Source organism: Malaclemys terrapin, chromosome 4 (genome assembly GCF_027887155.1).
Source record: "Malaclemys terrapin pileata isolate rMalTer1 chromosome 4, rMalTer1.hap1, whole genome shotgun sequence".
In the NCBI taxonomy this organism is placed as follows: Eukaryota; Metazoa; Chordata; order Testudines; family Emydidae; genus Malaclemys; species Malaclemys terrapin.
Genome location: NC_071508.1, coordinates 24,400,576 through 24,422,340, shown reverse-complemented (window position 1 = coordinate 24,422,340; position 21,765 = coordinate 24,400,576). Strand labels below are relative to the sequence as shown.

Below are 21,765 nucleotides of genomic sequence, written 5' to 3'. Positions count from 1 at the left end.
CTCTTTCATTTATTTTTCATAGTTATTTGTAAAACAAAAAAACAATTTTCCTTAGGAACAACTCGTTATCCAAACTTTCAAGATGTTGGTTTGCTATATGAGTCATAGGGCGCAGTGTCTGTGCCCTGATTGGATGATCTCTGTAATTAACCAAAGCAATGCATATTTACTACTGAATGTTCCAGTCTATATTCACCCTCAGTGAATGCTTGACTTTCAAATGAGCTTAAAATTCATGCTGTGGTAAAAGACCATCCACGGACAGTGACCATGAGAGGGTTGGGAACATGGCTGAATCAAAACTGGTTTTAGAATTCACTCCCCTGTGACTGAAAGCCCTGTTCACAGTTGTCTCTTTCCAGCAGGGACAATTCTTTCCTGAGCTGACTTTTTCCCCTCTAGGTTGATTAAGGATTCTCATCCACATAGATGAGCCCTATTTTCATAGCTTTTAGGCAGATGTGGGCTGTGGTCTCTAGGGGACCATACTTGGGAATGGATCCTTTTAAATGTAGGCTCTTGATGATGCTCTTCTGAGGGTTTCTGCACATCTAGGTCACGGTCACCTCTGACTCTGCCCAATGAAGTTTCTTTGGCTCTAACCTCACTTGTGTCCATTTTCTTCACAAAGGCTATGGAAAAACCCAGGAGTCTGAACAACATAGCCGGTATGGTAGGTACCCTGGGCGTCTCTCTGCTCCCATCGCGCTGCAGCTCCTCTTATTCTCTGAAACACCCCCAATCTCCCATACCTTCCAGTCTCTAACAGCATACGGACCTCTTTGTCACTTTCATTGTCCTTCACTGGTCTCTGCTCCACCCCCCCCCCCACCATCACACAACATGATGTTGCATCTCCACTCTGCCCTTCCCCTGCACGTTGACATTGACAACTGAGTGCCAGGAGAGGAGAATCAAACTGGGAAGTGCTCTCCTCCAGCTTAGTGCGCTGTCCTTGGCGCTAGCCACCTGTTTTACTGGCCACGTTCATTTTTCTGTAAGGGAACAAATCTATTCTCTCCCACGTGCATTTGGGGAAAACCCCGGGTGCAGATTTGCCACTTTCCTCAAATCCTTAAGTGTAACCTAAATAAAACAGGGCAAGGATGTTCAGCCTCTCCGTTGAATTGCTCCCAGAACAGCCAGGAGTGCAAGTGAGTGGGTGGAACATAAAGGGTCACTGAGTTGGGAGATGAAGTCTCATCTTTTTTTAAATTACTGCAACATAAGGGTTGGGGAGGGGTGACCTCTATTTCCCCATCTCCTTAGCCACCCCCAGTTTTGGTGATTTAAGCTGTCTCCGTCTTGCTGTCTGTGCCCGTTTTTGTCTATCCAACAACTGGATCGTTAAGGTCAATGGTAGCCCTAGCCCTGTGCAACATCAGAGCAATGGAGCACAGGGGCAGAAACCTGTAGCCTCTATGGGGGCAGGAGGCTTTGGCAGCTGGCTGTGTCAGGGAAGCTAGTCATTAAGGAAGTATGGGGGAGGGAGAGCCGTACTGGGGGAGAAACAGGGAAACAGTTGTGCCTCCCTCCATAAAGTATGTCTACGAACGAATGTTCTAGCCCAAGTAGACTTGAGCTAGTGCACTTAAAATAGCGGCATTCTAGCTCAGGGGGGAACGTGGCTCTGAAGATAAGAGAATCCAAGCTGGGACATCCACAACCCCAGCTGGCAGTGAGTCTCCCAGCTGCAGTGTAGACCTACTAAGCAGGCTATGGTGCTGGGAGCCGTAGATGTGTGCTGATGGGGCCAGGTGCCCTGAGCATGCTGTGTCATAGAACCATAGAAGATCAGGGTTGGAAGAGACCTCAGGAGGCCATCTAATCCAACCCCCTGCTCAAAGTAGGACCTGCACACTTGCTCTGTGATTGGCTACGGCTTAACCCTTGCTCTGTGTTGGCCGCTGTGGGGCCAGGCTGGGAGCCTCTTGCTCACGCTAGGTAGCACCTTATTCCACAGCAGGACTGGTCAGGAATTTGCTGCCGAAATGTCTTGTAGTTGGGGAAAATGCTGATTCGTCAAAAAGGACACTGTTTGCAGGGAAGGGTCCTCTTCAGCAAATCTCCACTTTGAAAAATTGGGGGGCAGGAGGGGAGAAGAAAACTATTGATGTTTGTGAAATGTCCCAGTTGAATGTAGCAGTGAAGTAAAGGACTCTCCAGCGGAGGAAGGGGATCAGAGCCCAGCCTTTGGGTCCTTTGATGGAGTCAATTAAAGTCCTGGGACCCTTAAAGAGACCAATCTCCTCTATCACTAGCAAAGCAGAGCTGAGCGCTTATATTTCAATGGGACAGCTTGAGGGGTAGGGTACTACTCAACAATTGGGCTCATTGTTCCTGCTGTATTTTTGGAGGCACCATGATCCACGCTAGCCAGGCAATCAGGAGACCTGGGTTCTAATCCCAGCTCTACTGGGGACCTGTTCAGTAATTGCTTCTCTTCTTTGCCTCAGTTTCCCCATCTGTACAAGGTGTATAATGATACCAGCCTCCCTCAGTATTGAGAGGGGTGTGTGTGTGTGTGTGTGTGTGTGTGTGTGTGTGTGTGTGTATGTGAAAGGTACTACCTAAGGGTGATGTGACTGGCCTGATTTCCCTGCCGAGTTTAACAAGCTCACAGGAGTGTGTAGAAAAACCTCCCTCTTCTTTCAGAAGAAAGAAAACGTGGGTTTTTCCGAGCCCTAGTTAGCACAGGGCAGAGACTAGAATAGTCGCAGTTGTGTCTTTTTCTCCCCTGCCCCCCGAGCTTGTCTGGATCATTAAAAGAACAAAATAATTAAAAGCAGGGACTTGTGCTGGGAGCACTCTGCAAACTTCAGCTGCTTCCTTTAGGCTGCAGATCACTGACAGATTTATGTCGGGGCTGCTAAATAACCATTTCTGACATGGTACCTTCCCCACCTCCCCCACAGGCCTGTTACCAAATTTGGAGCAGCAGTGCAGGCCAAGGCTGTGTTTACACTACAGCCCAATGCCAGTGCAGCTATAATACCTAGTCCTGCCATGAGTGCAGGGGACTGGACTAGATGACCTCTTGATGTCCCTTCCAGTCCTATGATTCTATGTGGATCAGGGAGGGGTGTGATCCCTGACTGTAGGGTGACCAGACAGCAAATGTGAAAAATCGGGACGGGGGTGGGGGGTAATAGGAACCTATATAAGAAAAAGACCCCAAAATTGGGACTGTCCCTATAAAATCGGGATATCTGGTCACACTACCTGACTGACAGCCATGCTGGCAGCAGTTCCTAGTATGCTTTTACTGGCATTGCCTGTTCTGCTCGTAGGGAGTGGTTTCATTATGCCAGTGCAAAGCATGACTTTGGCTGATAGCTATATCCAGACCAGCAGCACTTTGCTGGTGTAGCTATACCAGGGGTGCATGCCAAGGCCAGTGTGGACATAGCCTGAAAGAGAACCTAGCCCTGCGTTTTCATCCATTTCCAATCTCGGGGCCAGGCTTGCCCTGGACTCTGCCATGCCTGTGACTCATCTGCCATTTACCTCAAACAAGCTCGTCATGGAGCTATTCTGTAGCAGTGCACGCGTCTGATCTCGGTAATTAAGCGTATTCATTTACCTAACAATTCTGGTGATTTTTAACAGGTTTGTGAGTCACAGAATATTCATGGTTAGCACCTCTAATGTAACCAAGGGAAAAGAGAAGAGGCCACAGCTCATAGCACTAATAATGCCTTGACCTTCTCCCCTGGCATCTATTATTGTAGCTCAACAGACTTTACAAACAATGTCTTATTATTTGGATTACCATAGCACACAGGAGCTCCCGCCATGGGCCAAGACCCCATTGTGCATGGTGCTGTACCAACACAGAACAGAAAAATGGTCCCTGCCCCAAATTCTAGCCTGACAATAAGTCAATATTGGTATTTGGGGTTTGCAGATGGGGAAACTGAGGCAGTGAGGAACAAAAGCCTATTTAGGTTTTAATAACCGGTGCATCAGCATAGTAAGTAGCTGGGCATCTTCCAGAGAGAGCATGCGGTGGCTTCTCCATCCCTTCAGGTCTTTCAATCAAAATAAGATGTCTGTTTCTGAAAGAGCTGTGTCAGTGAAACCATAAGTTATTGGGCTGGCTGCGGAAAGTGGCAGGTGAAATTCTCTGGCTGTGCTATGCAGACAGCACTGATCACCCTGATCCTTTCTGGCCTTGGCATCTGTGAATCATAAGTGATTTGCCTATGTCACGCAGAAAGGTTGGGAAGACCAAGGAATAGAATCCAGACCTGCTGCCCCCTTTTCAAGGAAAACCTTGGTTCTGAAAAACTTGAAAGCTGTAGATATATCCAATGTAGGGCCAGGTCCTAAGAGCCTGTTCTTTGCTGTCACTGCAGCGAACTACCAAGCTCCTGAAACCGACTCCTGCAAACATCAAAGAGGAGCCCGTTGCTCTGTGTGGCATGGAAAACTCTCAGCAGACAAAGAAACTTATGATCAGCAAAGCTCCTAATGTTTCATCTAATGTGTATTAGACCTGACATGTAGCTGTGCTCTGCGATTTTTAGAATTGGCATTATGTAACTTGGTAAAAAGCATGACTAATGTGCAGCCCTTCCCGCTTCTACAGCAACAGAAACCAGAAATAGAGAGTAAGACTCAGGGATTTTGTAGTGAGAGGCACCAAACTGTTGAGGAATCAATTGGATTTTTTTTCTTTTCCACCCAAAAAATAAGTAACTTCTTTGGGGGGGGGGAACCTGTACATGCTGGGTTGTTTTGGTTTTGTTTTGTTTTGTTTTTTTCCCTCAGCCTGGAATAGCCTTTTAAAAGGACCTTTCCTCTTCACGATGTTTAGAGATCTATGGAGAAGAAACATTTCTAATTAAGGAGAAATGTCTGTGGAAGAGCAGCAGGGCAGGTTTTTTTTATTCAGATTCTCCAAAAAATAAATAGCTCATTTGCCTTTGCCAGAGTTCTGACAAGACCTGGTTGTCAAGTATGGTTTTCACATTGAACTCAATTCCGGCTTGATGGCCTTGGGGCCTGATTCCTCTGTTTAACTGCTGGGCCTAAGTAATGGCAGTGCCAGCTTTAATTAAATGTGCACCTGCTCTGGGCTGGAGGTATCCTTTGGTCTTCATGCCCATTCAGTCCTTGGCACCTCTGCTTGCTGGAACAGAGGGCTGGGGGTGGCAGTGACACCTGTTGGCTGGACTGGAGTGAAACCATAGACTCATTGCTTCACATGGCTCACTGAATAGCCCTCTGAGTGTAACGTGCCATTGCTGCCAGCCCAAGCTGGATTTAGCAATAAAAACCTCCTTAGTCTATCAGCAGTCCCCTGAGTCACCAAGAGGCAGGCCAGCTGTGGCTAATCAGCTGCAATTGGCCCTTGTGACAGGGCTCTGAAGCTAGAAGCCTGATTGGATCAGAGACTATTTCCACAAAATTTAGATTGGTAACTTTACCTGAAGTTGTTTATGGATCCAGGGTAATTTCTCAAACTCTCATATTAACAGATTCATTATCAGGTCAATGCTGCTGAAAATATGGTGACTCAGTATGTTAAATTCCCCCCCCCCCCCCCCCCCACACACACACACACCCTGGGCAGGCCCTGGAAATGGCTGGGATTGCTACAATTCCAGGGCTGCCCAAAGGCGGGGCAAATGGGACCCTGACCGAGAATCCCTTTCCTCACCTGATAGCGGTCCGGGTCTTCGGCAGCATTTCGGCGGTGGGGGGCCCTTCAGTGCTGCCGAAGACGTGGAGCGACTGAAGGGCCCCCTGCCACCAAAATGCCACCGCCGCAGACTCGGAGTGCCGCCCGGTGAGTACAAGCTCCCCCACTTTGCCCCAGGCCCCCTGAATCTTTTGGGAAGCCCTGTATAGCTCACGTGTTTGCTGCACTGAAATTCAATACATACACACATTGCACACACAGGCCCATCCAAGGTGCGTACACACTCACTGCATGAAGACCCATCATGTGTCTCTATATGAGCGCACTCAGCCATACATTAACGACACCCACAATGCATGAGCACTGCGTGCAAAGGATATACCTCCCCTCCAGCAGTGTGCACGCACACACACTGTTGCAGTACACTGCACAAGGCCTGTCTATGCATATGCTATGTTTGCACATACCTATACCCAGGCACAACCCCCACATCTGCATACATGACCCATAGGACACATCTGCTGGCACACTGCTGTGGATTCAAACTCCCACTTGGAAAACCATGTGAGGGTCTGGTGTGGATGGCAGAAAAGAGACACAGTCCATCAAGGTGTGGGGTAGTATGGTCCAATAATTAAGGCACTGGAGGGGCGGGCAGGATACCTAGGCTCTCTTCTCAACTTAATCACTGATCTGCCTGTGGCCTGGGGCAAGTCTGCATCCTTTCCTTGTCTGTTTTGTCTCTTCAATTTGCAAGGTCTTTGAGAAGGGGGACTCTCTCTCACTGGGTATAGGCACGATGGGACCCTGGACTTGGCACTATTCTAACACAAATGATAATGAGCATATGCAGCCAGCCAGCTCATCCTCTATCCTGGCCCTATGCATTAGTCCCTATTACTGCTCCAAAACAGGACCCCCACTGTGATATGTGTTGTACAAACACAGGGAGAAAAAACAGATGGTCCCTGCCGCCAAAGTGCTGACATGCTCATCTGACACTGTCTGAGCACTGGGCACCAGAAATCCTACATTCCTTTATCAACTCAGTTTTCTTCTCTGTAAAATGGGGATAAACATGCATGGGTGTTCTGGAAATCAGTTAATGCTTGTGAAGCCCTTTGAGATCCCAGGAAGAAGGATATGTGCAAAGTATTGCTCTGTTTCTCAGGGGAGTCCTGAAGGAGCTGAGAAAATGGAAAGAGCTAACGATCAGCTGGACAAGAAATAGACGTGGCATGAAAATAATTGCATTGCCCAGAAACAGTCTGTACCTGGCTTCTCCAGCACTGCCAGTAAAAATCCGCAGTGCCTAATTAATGATGATAAAAAATGTCAGTTAGGCAATGCCTATGAGGAAATAAGAGAGCAAAGGCAGATGTGGTATAAGACAGTGGTTCTCAAACTAGGGCCACCGCTTGGCCAGGGAAAGCCCCTGGCGGGCCGGGACGGTTTGTTTACCTGCCGTGTCCGCAGGTTCAGCCGATCGCCGCTCCCACTGGCCGCGGTTCGCCGCTCCAGGCCAATGGGAGCTGCAGGAAGCGGTGCAGGCCGAGGGATGTATTGGCCGCCACTTCCCACAGCCCCCATTGGCCTGGAGCGGCGAACGGCTGCTGGTGGGAGCTGCGATCGGCCGAACCTGTGGACATGGCAGGTAAACAAACCAGCCCAGCCTGCCAGGGACTTTCTCTGAACAAGTGGCAGCGCTAGTTTGAGAACCACTGGTATAAGATGCAGTCCTAGGATAAAGAGAGCTCTCTACTCAACTTTAAGCTACTGATATATTATTAGATTGTCCCCCTCCATCCTTCTGGACAATAGCTTCTTGTTATGCCATGCTCTTGCCTTCCAACCAAGACCCAATGGAAAGTAATGATTCCTTCAGAAGGACCACAAAGCACTTGGCAACACATTTATACAAGGGCCATTTTCTCTGACGGTTGAAATGCAGCCACCTCTCAGGTGGAACACAGCAGCTGCTCAACACCCCAGTGCAACAATAAATGGCACTTCACGACAGGAAGAAAAGAAGAATTACAGCACTGTATCAGTATATCAAACAGCAGTTAAAACTGCAAAGGGGAAATATAAGTAATTCATCAATATACCTAGGACACAAAGTGCCATGGGCACCTTAGAGATCAAATCTCAAGGAACATGGATGCTTTAAAGTAACAGCATGTGGTATATGGGATGGGGGGTGGGGAGGGAGGGATTATAGGTGTGTGGTGTTTTGGTTTTTTGTTTTGTTTTGTTTTTTGCCCCATCTCTGTGATATGTTAATGGGAACCCATTTTAAATCTCAGCCATAAACAATAGATGTTACTTACAAGGCAAGCCCAGAGGCTGCAACTGTGAAGGGACTGCAGAAAGGAGGTTGCTGAGAGAGCTGCTTTGGGTATTTTAATTCCTACAGTTTTAGAGGCTGTCATAGTTTGCTGAAATAAAATGAAAGGGATGAAGGAAAATGGTCCCGGAAAGTGTCATGTTCCAGATCTAGAAAGAAAAACCCCTTCAAAGCCATGTATCTGAAAGATTAAAGTTAGATTCTAAGGGCTGAAAGGCTGGGTAATGATATTCAGCAGAGGAAGGAGGAGAAGCTGCATAGAAGTCACAGGTGCGATTTCCCTTGCTAGGACTTTTTCTTCCACCTCGGCAAGTGTTGCGTCTCCAAGGGAGAACCGTGTGGTATCCAGAGGGCAATAGTGTTCATGTAACCCACATGAACCCAGGCTGGCTTTGTCTTCCTCTCGTGGCTGGCTCTCACAAGAGGATAAGAGCCTACTATAGCTGCCAAGGAGCATTTGGCTCAAGTGACAGAGGCTTGTGCCGTTTAGTGCTGAATATCCAGCATTCAGCCCCCCTGAGGGCCCAGCGCTCGTTGTTTCAACTTTGAAAACCTCTTGACAAGAAAACCTCTCCATTCCTTTCAACCAGCAAGATTGGCTTCCCTACCTTTGAAAGGATTCTGTGAAGCTTTCCAGCTCCCATCCCTGTTTGTTTTGTGCTGTTTTTGCTTGAATGGGTTCAGGTTCCAGCATTTCCTGAGCTGCTCTGTCCGCTCAAACAGGTTCTTTGACAAAGGGAACCAACAAAAGCAGGTGATCTATTGTAGGATGCACACAATCAGAGCAATGTGGCATGGGTCAAGCTGTGTGAATAATTGGGGTGTTGTTTTTTTTTTAGTTTGAAGCATGTATCCCCACGTCTATATTGCTATTTTTGCCATGCTAACCTAGGTAAAGCCAGTGCAGGTATTTCTACCTGAGCTACAATCACACCTCTGATTACACTGTAGACATGCCCACAGAGGATTCCAAGTTATAACAGTGGGCAGTGCACTAGGATAGCACCCGAGGAGACGTTACTGTAGCAAATAACGTAAGGACCCAATCCCGCTCCCATTACGGGTCACGCGATCACTTCAGTGGGAGTCTGCTAATATGATAGCATGCTATGATGGGCATGGGGTAGCTTGCTTCAGAGTAGAAGGCTGGCCTTGTGGCCATGGCACTGAATTTGGACTCGGGAGAGTTGGGTGCCATTCCTGGATCTACAACAGACTCTGTACGGGACCTTGGGCAAGTCACTAAATAGTTCTGTCTCTGTTCTGAGAAGGAGAATTCTGCTTTGTCTATTTATATTGGGGCAGGGACTATATTGTCTTATGGGCCCCTGATCTCAGTCAGGTCCTGCCCAGTGTGGGGGCCCCAATCTCAGTCGAAGCCACGATAGTCTCTGCCGTAATACAAAATAATTCTATGAAAGCAGATTGCTCTCTTGGCATTGTTGTCTGTTGATGGGACTAAACAAAGTCCGTTGTTGCTATTTATTTCTTAGCTGGGTTAATTTCTCAGACTGGGGAAGCTGTTTTCAAAGGCAAGTCCCTGGGGGACCTGGACAATCACAACTTTGATGCAAAAACAGCTGGGAAGTTAAAGGAAGCTGGGGGAGCTAAAAGGGAGAAATCAGTAGAGCGGGCTGGAGTGTTCCTAGCTGCACTGGAGGACAATGGGAAACTTTTAAACACTGCCCCTTTCTCCAAAAGCAGGGCAGGGTGTTGTTTGCATAGGTGAGAGGGGATGCTTTGAGCAGAGCTCTGCTCCTGGCTATAGTTGGCTTTTCCTGGGAGATCACTCCCAAGCCAAGGTCCAAACTCAATCCTCTCCCCATCCCGACAGGAATGGTATTGCCAAGTGCTAGAGTCCTGCGGGTATCTTGGATTACCCCACACCTCTGCTACCCTAGGACACTCCCCCTTTCAGCCCTGTCTAGAGCCCTCCTGCCCCACCACTTCCATCAACTGGAGACGTGAGCTGTTATCCTACTCCTGACTCAGCCTCCTCTGAGATCTTCTCTTCACGTGGATAACAGACTCTGCTTGTGGTTCCAATGGACTCTGCCCAGCATGGTGGCTCAGAGGTTCACACACAGCCTCACAAGCTTTGTGGCTGGCCTTCAGCTTCTTTGGGGGAATGGGCTGGTCTGAGGGAAATGGACAGAGCTCCTTAGCAGGGAAACAAATTGCCTCAGACTTGGGAGACCTGGGTTCAGGTCCCTGCTTTGCCACAGACTCCCTGTGTGACCGTGAGCAAGTCACTTAGCTGCTCTGTGCCTCATTTATTAATGCCCCTTGGAGTCAATGGCACTTAAGAGCACTAAGCTGGCCCTTCATTTGGGAAGCCCAGAGCTGGCACAGCCACAGAGGCTGCAGCATGACTCAGAGCTCCAATCAATACTGATGAATTCATTGACCAAGAGAGCTAGAGCCCTATGGGTTACTAGTGCACTAGGCTTTGGGACATCTGGGTTTCAGTGAGGCATGAGGGAGCAAAACCGCTCCTGTGAAAATCCACCCGAACGTTTGCTGGGGGTGGGAATGGATCAGAATCCCAGCGCTGACCAATGGGGAAGCTTGGTTCTGAATCCCAACTCTGGGCTGGATCCTCTGCTGGGGTAAATCAATGGGTCTTTCTTTGTATCTATAGAAGAACTGGGTCTCAGGGCCATCTCTGAACCAACTCTTTTTGGAGGTGTGAAAAAGTTTTTGGCAAACCTTTGCTTTCATTTTTGCTGATCTCTGAGCTTCCCGGTGTGGTCCAGGATGGATGCAGAAATTCCTGGAATCCTGAATGAAAGGCTGCTCTCCTGAGTGGCAACCTCCCAGTAGGGTGACTGCATGTCCCGTTTTAGCCAGGATAGTCCCTTTTTTAAGCCCTGTCTCAGCCGTCCTGACTTTTTTGGCAAAAGTGGACATCTTGTCCCATTTGCTCTTGCCAACTAATCAATGGGACAAATACCCATTTTTGTCAAAGTGGGGTGAGGCGAAATGTGTGTGTGTGGGAGCAGCCCCACATGTGGGGGAGGCAGGGCTCGGGTTGGGGGCAGGCAGGGCCTGGGTGAGCAGCGACACCAGCCCCATACATGGGGGGAGGCGGGGGGAGGACTTGGGCTATCCTTATGCGGTGTCCCGTTTTCCCTTGGGGAAAATATGGTCACCCTACCTCCCAGGGATCTTCTTCTTGGGACATTACTGACAGACTTGCAGCCCCAGTAGTTTGGATGAGGCTCGACGAAGCAGCCAAACTTCTGGAGACTCACATGGCTCCAAATTTCAAACCGGTTTAGAGATTCTTCCATCTCTCATTTGAATCTCCTTTGCCAGCAAATGACGACGCATGAAATTCAGCAAAAATCCCACTGATCACCATGAGTGCATCTTACCATCCTGCCCAATGCAGGGGTCTGGAACAGGATAGTGAGACTGTTGTAAATTAGGTATCAGATTTGGCTGAGCTGGGTGGTCATGTCTGGGCAGAGTCATGGGGCATCAAGACTGGGCAGAGCTGTGTGACATAGGCAGGGCTGGGTGGTCAGGTTTGCCTGTAGAGAACTAAGCAATCTCTCTGCCCAAGATGGGATCTAGGACTGGGCTATCGGAGGGACCAGGAGGTCAGGACTGAGATGCAGCAGCAGAGCTCGGTGAGGGCTGATGACTGGACTAGCAATGGGAGTTGCGGGTCAGGGCTGATTAGCAGAGCTGTGTGGGTGATACGAGCTAGGAAAACCGGAGATGCCGCTGGAAGAAGGAGGAGCATTAGCAGAGCTGTATGTGGGAGCCCAGCACTGGAATAGCAGGGAGTACTGCAGGTCAGGGCTGAAGTGTATTGATAGAACTGTGTGGGTGGGAAGCTTACAAAGCTCATTTCCCATATCGTGCCTTGTAATTATTTGTTATATACAAGGCATCAGAAATGTACGTGGTGCTTTGCAAAACAAAGATGGAATCCCTGCCCAGAAGGACTTAAAATCCAAGGAGCAGACAGTTTATTTTTGTCACCATACCACCTTGATCAGGGCCCCATTCTCTTGCGTGCTGCAGACACTCATAGCAAGAGACAGCCCCTGCCCCAAGGAGCTACAGACAAAGGAAACAGAAGGGAAGTGACTTGACCAGGTCCAACGACAAGTCAGGGACAGAGCCAGGAGCAGAACGCAGGTGTTAAGGCTGTATTCCCACTTTGAACTTTAGGGTACAAATGTGGGGGCCTGCATGAAAACTTCTAAGCTTAACTACCAGCTTAGATTTGGTTCGCTGCCACCATTTTCAAAAACTAATTCCCTTCCCTGGGTAGCCTTGAGAAACCTTTCACCAATTCCCTGGTGAATACAGATCCAAACCCCCTGGGATCTTAAAACAAGGAGAAATTAACCATCCCCCCTCCTTCCTTTCACCAACTTCTGGTGAATACAGATCCAGCCCCCTTGGATCTAAAAACAAGGAAAAATTAATCAGGTTTTTAAAAAGAAGGCTTTTAATTAAAGAAAAAGGTAAAAATTATTTTTGTAAAATTAGTATGGAAAATAACTTTACAGGGTAATTAAACTTAAAGAGCTCAGAGGACCTCCCTCTAACCTCAGGTTCAAAGTATAGCAAACAAAGATAAACACTCTAGTAAAAGGTACATTTACAAGTTGAGAAAACAAAGGAAAACTAACACGCCTTGCCTGGCTATTTACTTACAAGTTTGAAACTTGTTTAGAAAGATGTGGAGAATCTGGATTGATGTCTGGTCCCTCTCAGTCCCAAGAGTGAACGAACTCCCAAACAAAGAGAACAAACAAAAGCCTTCCCGCCCCCCCCCCCCCACCCCAAGATTTGAAAGTATTTTGTCCCCTTATTGGTCCTTTGGGTCAGATGCCAGCCAGGTTACCTGAGCTTCTTAACCCTTTACAGGTAAAAGGATTTTGGAGTCTCTGGCCAGGAGGGATTTTATAGTACTGTACACAGGACAGCTGTTGCACCCTTTTTTTTTATAGTTATGACACGCCCCCGAAATTACAGATAGTGTTGGACAGCTGGTTTCACACTGGCTGTGATTTTTTTCTGGAGCTTTAGGAGAAAACAGAATTAATAAGACACATGTACCTTTAGACATACTACTGATTATATAAAAACTAATAATATGTTTTATTTTAAGAACAATTTTTTAACCAGTTGACTTTGGGAAACTTTTCTGGGAGAGTGCATTAGCCACTTTGTTAGAAGCTCCTGAAATGTGTTGTATTTTAAAATTAAAATTTTGGAGAGCTAAACTCCACCGAAGAAGTTTTTTGTTATTTCCCTTGGCGGTATGAAGCCACTGTAGCGCAGCATGGTCTGTTTGCAGTTGGAAACGCCGTCCCCAAACATATGGGCGTAGCTTTTCCAGCGCGTACACAATGGCGTAGCATTTTTTTTTTGCTAATTGACCAATGGCTTTCCCTTTCAGACAGTTTTTTGCTGAGAAACATGACAGGATGGAATTTTTGATTCGGTCCTTTTTGCATTAAAACTGCTCCCATGCCTTGCTTGGACGCATTTGTGGTTACTAGGAACGGTTTGTTAAAGTTTGGGGCCCTTAGCACAGGGTTAGACATGAGTGTTGCCTTAAGCTGGTTAAAGGCCTTTTGACACTTATTAGTTTACTGAACTGCATTTGGCTGGGTTTTTTTGGTTAGGTTTGTTAGCGGGGCGGCGATTTGGCTGTAGTGTGGTACAAATTGCTTATAATATTCGGCCAAGCCTAAGAAGGATTGGACCTGTTTTTTTGACTTTGGAATCGGCCACTTTTGGATAGCATTTACTTTGGCCTGTAGGGGATTTATAGTTTCTTGACCCACCTGGTGCCCCAGGTAAGTTACTTTGTTTTGGCCTATTTGACACTTTTTAGCCTTAACAGTTAGTTCTGCCTACCAGATGTGCTTGAAGACTTTTTTCAGATGGTTTAAGTGTTTTGTTCATGAATTAGAAAAAATGGCCACATCATCGAGGTAGGCAACTGCAGATTTTTTAAATTCCGCTAGGAGACCATCTACAAGTTTTTGGAAGGTGGCGGGTGCATTTTGCAACCCGAAAGGAGTACATTGAATTTATACACCCCTGCCTGGGTGACGAAGGCTGACCTTTTTTTAGCGGGTTCATCTAGTGGTACTTGCCAGTACCCTTTGGTTAAGTCTAAAGTAGAGATGAATTGGGCATGTCCCAATTTCTTCAATAGCTCATTTGTGCGTGGCATTGGATAGTTGTTAGGACGAATTACAGCATTTAGCTTACGGTAGTCCACGCAAAAGCGTATTTCCCCATCTGGTTTGGGAACTAGAACCACTGGAGATGCCCATGCACTATTAGAGGGGCGGATTATACCCATCTGTAGCATGTCCTGGATTTTCCTTTGTGTAGCAGTTTGGGCATGAAGTGACTCCCGGTAGGGTGGGGTTCTAATTGGGTGAGCATTACTGTGTTAATGGAGTGGTATGCCCGTTCGGTCCGTCCTGGAGTGGCTGAGAAAATTGGTGCAAAGCTTGTGCACAGCTCCTTGATTTGCTGTCGCTGCAGACGTCCAAAGGTTGTGGAGAGGTTTACCTTTTTCACGCCACCATCCTTTTTTTTTTTTTTGTAGTAGACACCTTTAGGCCACTTTGCATTATCTGTTTTTTGGGCTGTAAACTGGCAAACGTTTAATTCTCTGGAATAAAAGGGCTTAAGAGAATTAACATGGTATACCTTAGGCTTTATATTGGAGGTGGGGGAGGCTATGAGATAGTTAACAGCTTTTAGGTGCTCCTGGACCGTGAATGGTCCTTTCCATGACGCTTTTATTTTATGGGCCTGGAGCGCCTTTAAGACTATGACTTGGTCTCCTACTTTGAAGGACTGTTTTTTGGAATGTTTATTATACCAGGCCTTTTGCTCTTTTTGAGCATTCTTTAGGTTTTCTTTAGCAAGGGCTAAAGAGTGTTGGTGCTTTGTAGGTTGCTTACAAAGTTTAGAATGTTAGTTCCTGGAGAAGGCGTAAACCCCTCCCATTGCTGCTTCACCAACTGTAATGGCCCCGTAACCTCGCGGCCATACACAAGTTTAAATGGTGAAAACCCTAAACTGGGATGTGGTACAGCCCTGTAGGCAAAAAGCAACTGCTGCAACACTAGATCCCAATCATTGGAGTGTTCATTTACGAATTTACGTATCATGGCCCCCAAAGTTCCATTAAACCTCTCCACCAGGCCATTGGTTTGATGGTGATAAGGGGTGGCAACCAAGTGATTTACCCCATGAGCTTCCCACAGGTTTTTTATGGTCTCTGCCAGGAAATTAGTTCCCAAATCGGTAAGGATGTCGGAGGGCCAACCTACCCTGGCAAAACTGCTAATGCCTGGCACACACTTTTAACCCTGGTGTTGCTTAAGGGTACTGCTTTTGGCCATCGGGTAGCAAAATCCATGAAAGTTAGTACATACTGCTTTTCTTGGGATGTCATAATTCTTGTCCTTGCCCATTCCCTCCCAGTGGAAGGACTTCCCCAACCAGTCTTTGGTTCTGTTCATCCCAGAATGGCCACTGGGATGATTATGGGCTAAGCTCAAGAGCTTTACCTGATACTTAGTGGGAACTACCAACTGTCTTTGAGGATGCCAGTCTTCCTGGTGTCCACCAGAAAGAGACTTCTTGTATAAAAGTCCTTGTTCTACCACAAACCGGGATCGGTTAGAAGAGCTGAGAGGCGGTGGGGTGCTCCGTGCCACCGCCGAAGCTTTTTGAAGGCTGTCATCTGCTTTCTGCTCAGCCTGGAACTGTTCCCTTGGAGACATTAGTTCCTCCTTGGACTGTGGACTGGGGCTTGGCCCCTCTGGAAGCGATGCAGGTGCTGGGGCTGTTTTTATTGACTGTGAACCGCTGTCCACTGGTGCACTATGTGGTATTTCAGGCTCTGGCTGAGCCTCTTGGGTAGGGTTATCTGCTGCTTCCGCCAGGTCAGGCTTGCTGGTGCCCTCTGGCATTGGAGTTGTAGACGGGTTTGCAAGCGCTGGACTCAGGGCTGGCAATGGTTCTGGTGCTGGTTGCGTTGCCAGTTCCGGTTTTGGGACTGGCTTTGGCTGGGTCTCTGGGATTGGATCCACTACGGCTGTTGCAGTTGTTGGCAGGGGATTTGGTTCCACCACCTTTGTTTGGGTCTCTGGTAACACAGACGGGGCCCTGGTGGACGGCTCAGGAACAGGGATGGGGGTGCAAGCTTGCTTAGCCTGGCTGCAGGTGACTATTCCCACCCTCTTGGCTAGCTTCACATGGTTGGCCAAGTCTTCCCCCAGCAGCATGGGAATGGGATAATTGTCATAGACTGCAAAAGTCCACATTTCTGACCAGCCCTTGTACTGGACATGCAACTTGGCTGTAGGCAAGGTTACAGACTGTGACACGAAGGGTTGAATTGTTACTGGAGCCTCCGGGTTGATGAGTTTGGGGTTCACTAGGGATTGGTGGATAGTTGACACTTGTGCCCCAGTGTCCCTCCAAGCGATAACCTTTTTTTCGCCCACTTTTAAGGTTTTCCTTCGCTCCGAGGTTATGAGAGAGGCATCTGGGTCTGGGGATTTTTGGTGTGATTGTGGTGTAATGAACTGTAATTGGTTGGGGTTCTTGGGGCAGTGAGCCTTTATATATCCCAGTTTATTACGTTTAAAACATCGCCCTGCTAAGGTATCACCGGGGCGATGTTGGTTGGTGGAGACTGGTGTGGTGGGGTGAGAAGGCGCCTGGGGTTTTCCTTGGGATGTGGGTGGGGCCTTGGGTTGTCCCCGGTGGTAAGGTTTTGTTTCGGCTTGCCCCTTCTGAGATTCGCTCCAACTGCTACTAGCTTTTTTCTTTTCTGTCACCTCCACCCATTTGGCTTTAATTTCCCCCACCTCGGTTACACTTTTGGGCTTCCCATCTAGGATGTACCTTTCTATTTCCTCAGGAACACCCTCTAAAAACTGCTCCATTTGCATTAGGAAGGGCAACTCTTCCATAGATTTAACATTTGCTCCTGATATTCAGGCATCCCAATTTTTCCCAAAGGGGTAGGCATGTCGGGTAAATGACACATTGGGTTTTCACCTTAGGGCTCTGAACCGCCAACGGGCATGCTCAGGTGTTAGCCCCATTCTGAGTCTGGCCTTGTTTTTAAAAAGTTCATAACTGTTCATGTGTTCCTTAGGCATTTCAGCCGCCACCTCTGCTAAGGGTCCACTGAGCTGCGGCCTCAGCTCTACCATGTACTGGTTTGGAGTGATGCTGTATCCAAGGCAGGCCCTTTCAAAATTTTTTAAGAAGGCCTCAGTATTATCGCCTGCCTTGTAGGTGGGGAATTTTTTGGGATGGGAAGTGGTACCTGGAGAGGAGTTGCTAGGATTGGCTGGTGTATTCGGCCTAGCCCTTGCTACTTTCAGTTCATGCTTCCTTTTTTTTTCTCTTGCCTCCTCTTTGGCTTTTTCCAGCTTCATAGTTCTCTTGTGGGCCTCCTCTTTGGCTTTTTTTTCCCGTCTTTCTTTTAGCTTCATCTCTTTTTTGTGGACCCCCTCTTTGGCTTTCTCTTCTTTTTTTTTTCAGCTCTATCCCTTTTTTTTTTTTAGCTCCATAGCTCTCTTGTGGGCCTCCTCTTTGGCTTTTTCTTCTTTTGTAGTATTTTCCTGTTTTCTTGTGCTGGGTCACACCCCTCTGCAGTTGACTGAAACTGGGATGTACTCAGCTCTGGCTGCTGCTGAGTTAACAGAGACTTTCTAACTAGCTATTCCCGAGGATGTAAAAAGAAAAAAAAACAATTCAGCTTGTAAATTCCTTTTACCAGTCGTTTGCTCATTAATTGAACCCTTCTCTTAACAAAGGCCCTTGTTAAAAAAACTTAACACCTCTGCCTTCAGGCAAGGAGAGATAAGATATGCATCTACCTTCAGCTCTGCTTTCCAAGCAGCTAGAAGGAAAAAAAAATCTTACTGGCTTTTGGGTTTAAAATGAATCCCACTTCTGCCACCATGTCAAGGCTGTATCCCCACTTTGAACTTTAGGGTACAAATGTTGGGGCCTGCATGAAAACTTCTAAGCTTAACTACCAGCTTAGATTTGGTCCACTGCCACCATTCCCAAAAACTAATTCCCTTCCCTGGGTAGCCTTGAGAAACCTTTCACCAATTCCCTGGTGAATACAGATCCAAACCCCCTGGGATCTTAAAACAAGGAGAAATTAACCATCCCCCCTCCTTCCTTTCACCAACTCCTGGTGAATACAGATCCAACCCCCTTGGATCTAAAAACAAGGAAAAATCAATCAGGTTCTTAAAAAGAAAGCTTTTAATTAAAGAAAAAGGTAAAAATCATGTCTGTAAAATCAGTATGGAAAATAACTTTACAGGGTAATCAAACTTAAAGAGCTCAGAGGACCTCCCTCTAGCCTCAGGTTCAAAGTATAGCAAACAAAGATAAACACTCTAGTAAAAGGTACATTTACAAGCTGAGAAAACAAAGGAAAACTAACACGCCTTGCCTGGCTATTTGCTTACAAGTTTGAAATATGAGAGACTTGTTTAGAAAGATGGGGAGAACCTGGATTGATGTCTGGTCCCTCTCAGTCCCAAGAGCGAACGAACTCCCAAACAAAGAGCACAAACAAAAGCCTTCCCCCCGCCAAGATTTGAAAGTATCTTGTCCCCTTATTGGTCCTTTAGGTCAGATGCCAGCCAGGTTACCTGAGCTTCTTAACCCTTTACAGGGAAAAGGATTTTGGAGTCTCTGGCCAGGAGGGATTTTATAGTACTGTACACAGGACAGCTGTTACACCCTTCCCTTTATAGTTACGACAGCAGGTCTGACTAATTCCCCGTCCAATGCCCTCCGCACTAGGCATCACTGACTCCCAGTACACTTTAATGGAGTTACTCGTATGAATAAGTGTAAAACAGGGTGGAAAAGGGCTCCCCACTCGGTCTTAAATTAAGACACTAGCAGAAAGAAGAAGCAACAAATAAAGGGGAGCAGGCAGGGCAGGATTAGGTTGAAGAAGTTTAGTCATTTGCATCACTCACCCAACAGATGACAATGGAGGGTCCCATTGAGTCTTGGTTTCATTGTAAGAGGGGGTATAAGGCTCCTTAGAGAAGACAGGTTGGGGTAGGATGGTGTGAGAGGACAGGGCAGTGGGGAAAGCAGGCAGGAGCTCCGTAATCTGGGCCCTACATTTAGTGAGCACTAAAATTAGGGGAATTCACATGAAGTAAGAAATAGGACTTTAAAAGGTAAACAGAGGAGAAAAGCCCCTTTCAAGGAGCCAGGTTTCTCTGATTAGAAACCTGGGGCATGATTCTGCTGCCACTTACAGGAGTAAACTGGGAGTGGCTCCACTGGCGTGACACTAGTGTTGATTCTGATCTCACTCCAGTTTAAGCTCCTGGCTCTACTGTACTGCCAAGGACTGAGAACTCCCTCCGGTCTCCAGATTTTCTGGCGAAATATCTTTCTTCAAAGCAAGAGTTAGTTTATTCCCCATTCAGCTTTGGAGGACATTTTTTCTCAGTGTGAGCAAGGAGTTTATTAAAGCCTATAAAATAATTTCTTTTGCTACAAATTGCACTTCATTGCATGCATGGGATCTGTTCTGTCACAGGGAGATACACCCTTGGGAAAGAGCATTGGGGTTTCACCTGAAGAGCACAGTGTTAGGTTATTTTTATTTACACATCATACAATTAGCCTGTGGAACTCATTGCCACAAGATAATGTGACAGTGGTGAGTGTGTATTACGGGTCTCCTTCCGTGCCTGATCCACAGAGGACATTAGTTGTTACAGCCTCCGGCTACAGAGCCTTGGCTCGTTATCTAGGCTTTTAGCTTTGAAGGTCACTGATTCAGTCCCAGTGTGTTGGCTGAGGGGGTGGCCGTAACAATAGCACTAAAGCAGAAAACCTCTGAAGTAACCAAAACATTTTCCTCCCACATGTTCGTCTGTAAACAATATGTAACTCATCAATTAAGCATGTCCTGACCCCTTCTAGTGGCTAATCCACATAAAGCATGTCAGAGAACTGCTTCCACAAGCATAAGAGCATGCTGTTTCTACCAGGAAATAGAGAATTAGCTCAAGTGATAGAGACCTGTGCTTGGAGCTGGAGAGACGATATTCTATCCCAGACAAGACAGCCTCTGGGTTCGGGGATTGATTTTGTATAGGCTTGGCAGAATTGAGTTTTTATTTTCCTTTTTTATCATTTTAACAGATATTGATTTATTTTAAAGCACTTTTTCTATTTTTATCTATTTAAACGTTCACAGTCGTCAGAAATTATGAGTGGGTCAGACAATGATTTAATGGCAGTAGATGTGGAGATTCAAAAGTTAAGGTTTTATAACCCTTAAAACACAAATTTGTCAATGTCCTCTCAAAACATACACAGTAAGCAGCCTTAAATCAAACTCTATGTTCTCAAGCAGCATTTTTCTTATTTTGCCTAGCTGTCAACTTTGATTATTATTGGTGGAAATACTCTTTGTCAGTTTCTGCATGGGCAGTGATGTGTTTGGGTTTTTTGTTTTGTTTTTTACCAACACTTACTGATTTTTTTTTTTAAATGTAATCCATCCTAGCCTAGTTATGTATCATGTGAGCTGTCTGTCTTTGTCCCCTTCTAGTGGCCAAACCGTGGAAGGAGATTTAAATTACACTGTCTGAGTGAATGGGGCTGATTATTTATTATCCAGTAGTAGCGGTACATGCCCTTAGATCCAGAGCTCCTAGGTTCAGTCCCTGCAGATAACACATCCAGGGAGATTGTTTCAGTGGTCAATATTTTTGGAGAGATTTTCCCCCTACTATTTTTTTTTCTAGTCTAACCCTTGATCCCTGTGTTATTTCATTGCTGCCCTAACAAATCCCAAGTTTTTCAAAGCTGAAGGAAATTCATTACTGAGCCTGCTACTTATCAAGTGTTTTAACTTCCCACAACTGCCATCTCGGCGGTTCCCACCCTGACAAACAGCAGGAGGGATTTTAAAAAAGGAAGGTTTTAGATGTATAATGGCTGATCTTCCTGTTGACATAGAGTATCAGGGTTGGAAGGGACCTCAGGAGGTCATCTAGTCTAACCCCCTGCTCAAAGCAGGACCAATCCCCCAGACAGATTTTTGCCCCAGATCCCTAAATGGCCTCCTCATGGATTGAGCTCACAACCCTGGGTTTAGTAGGCCAATGCTCAAACCACTGAGCTATCCCTCCCCTGTTTGGTTTTCTCTGCACAAGAGGAGCCTGTGTACCTCACTCATGGCTTTGGTGCATGTGAGCTAGTTTGTCTTTTCTCAGCAGGGGCTGTAATGTCGTATCCGAATATAACCATCAGGCACGGAGATCTGTTTGTAGGGACAGATTTCTAACTGCTCAGTGCCCCCAGTGGGGCCAAAATTTTCACTGTCCTTTTGGCCTAGTGCTTGGCCAATACTCAGGGCCTTATAGAGTTGGGATCATTAGAATGAGAAGTAGTTTCTACCTAACTCGTAGCATCAAGCAAACAGCAGGGCCTCAGAAATCCCCATGCCTGCCACTCCAGTGAGCTCTGTGCCCAAGAAGTTCTATGTCTCTGCTTCCTCTCAGAGTCACACTCACAACTGCTTCTCCGGGCTTCCTGCCTCCAACACACACAGGCTGTAAAACGAATCTCCTAGCTCCTGCGATGGCAGTAAGGGAAAGTCAGCCCACACAGCTAAGCTGCAACAGGCCATGTTCCTTGGGCAGTCCCTGCATTGTTCGTAGCTGTCTGCTATAAAAAATGGGCTTAA

At 46.8% G+C, this 21,765-nt stretch overlaps 1 protein-coding gene across 3 annotated transcripts in view; it reads left to right on the top strand.

The window, feature by feature from the left end:
* The window catches only part of KCNC4 (potassium voltage-gated channel subfamily C member 4), a 77,527-nt gene that overhangs the window by 30,024 nt on the left and 25,738 nt on the right, over positions 1-21,765 (top strand). The gene's annotated exons all lie outside the window — the stretch shown is intronic.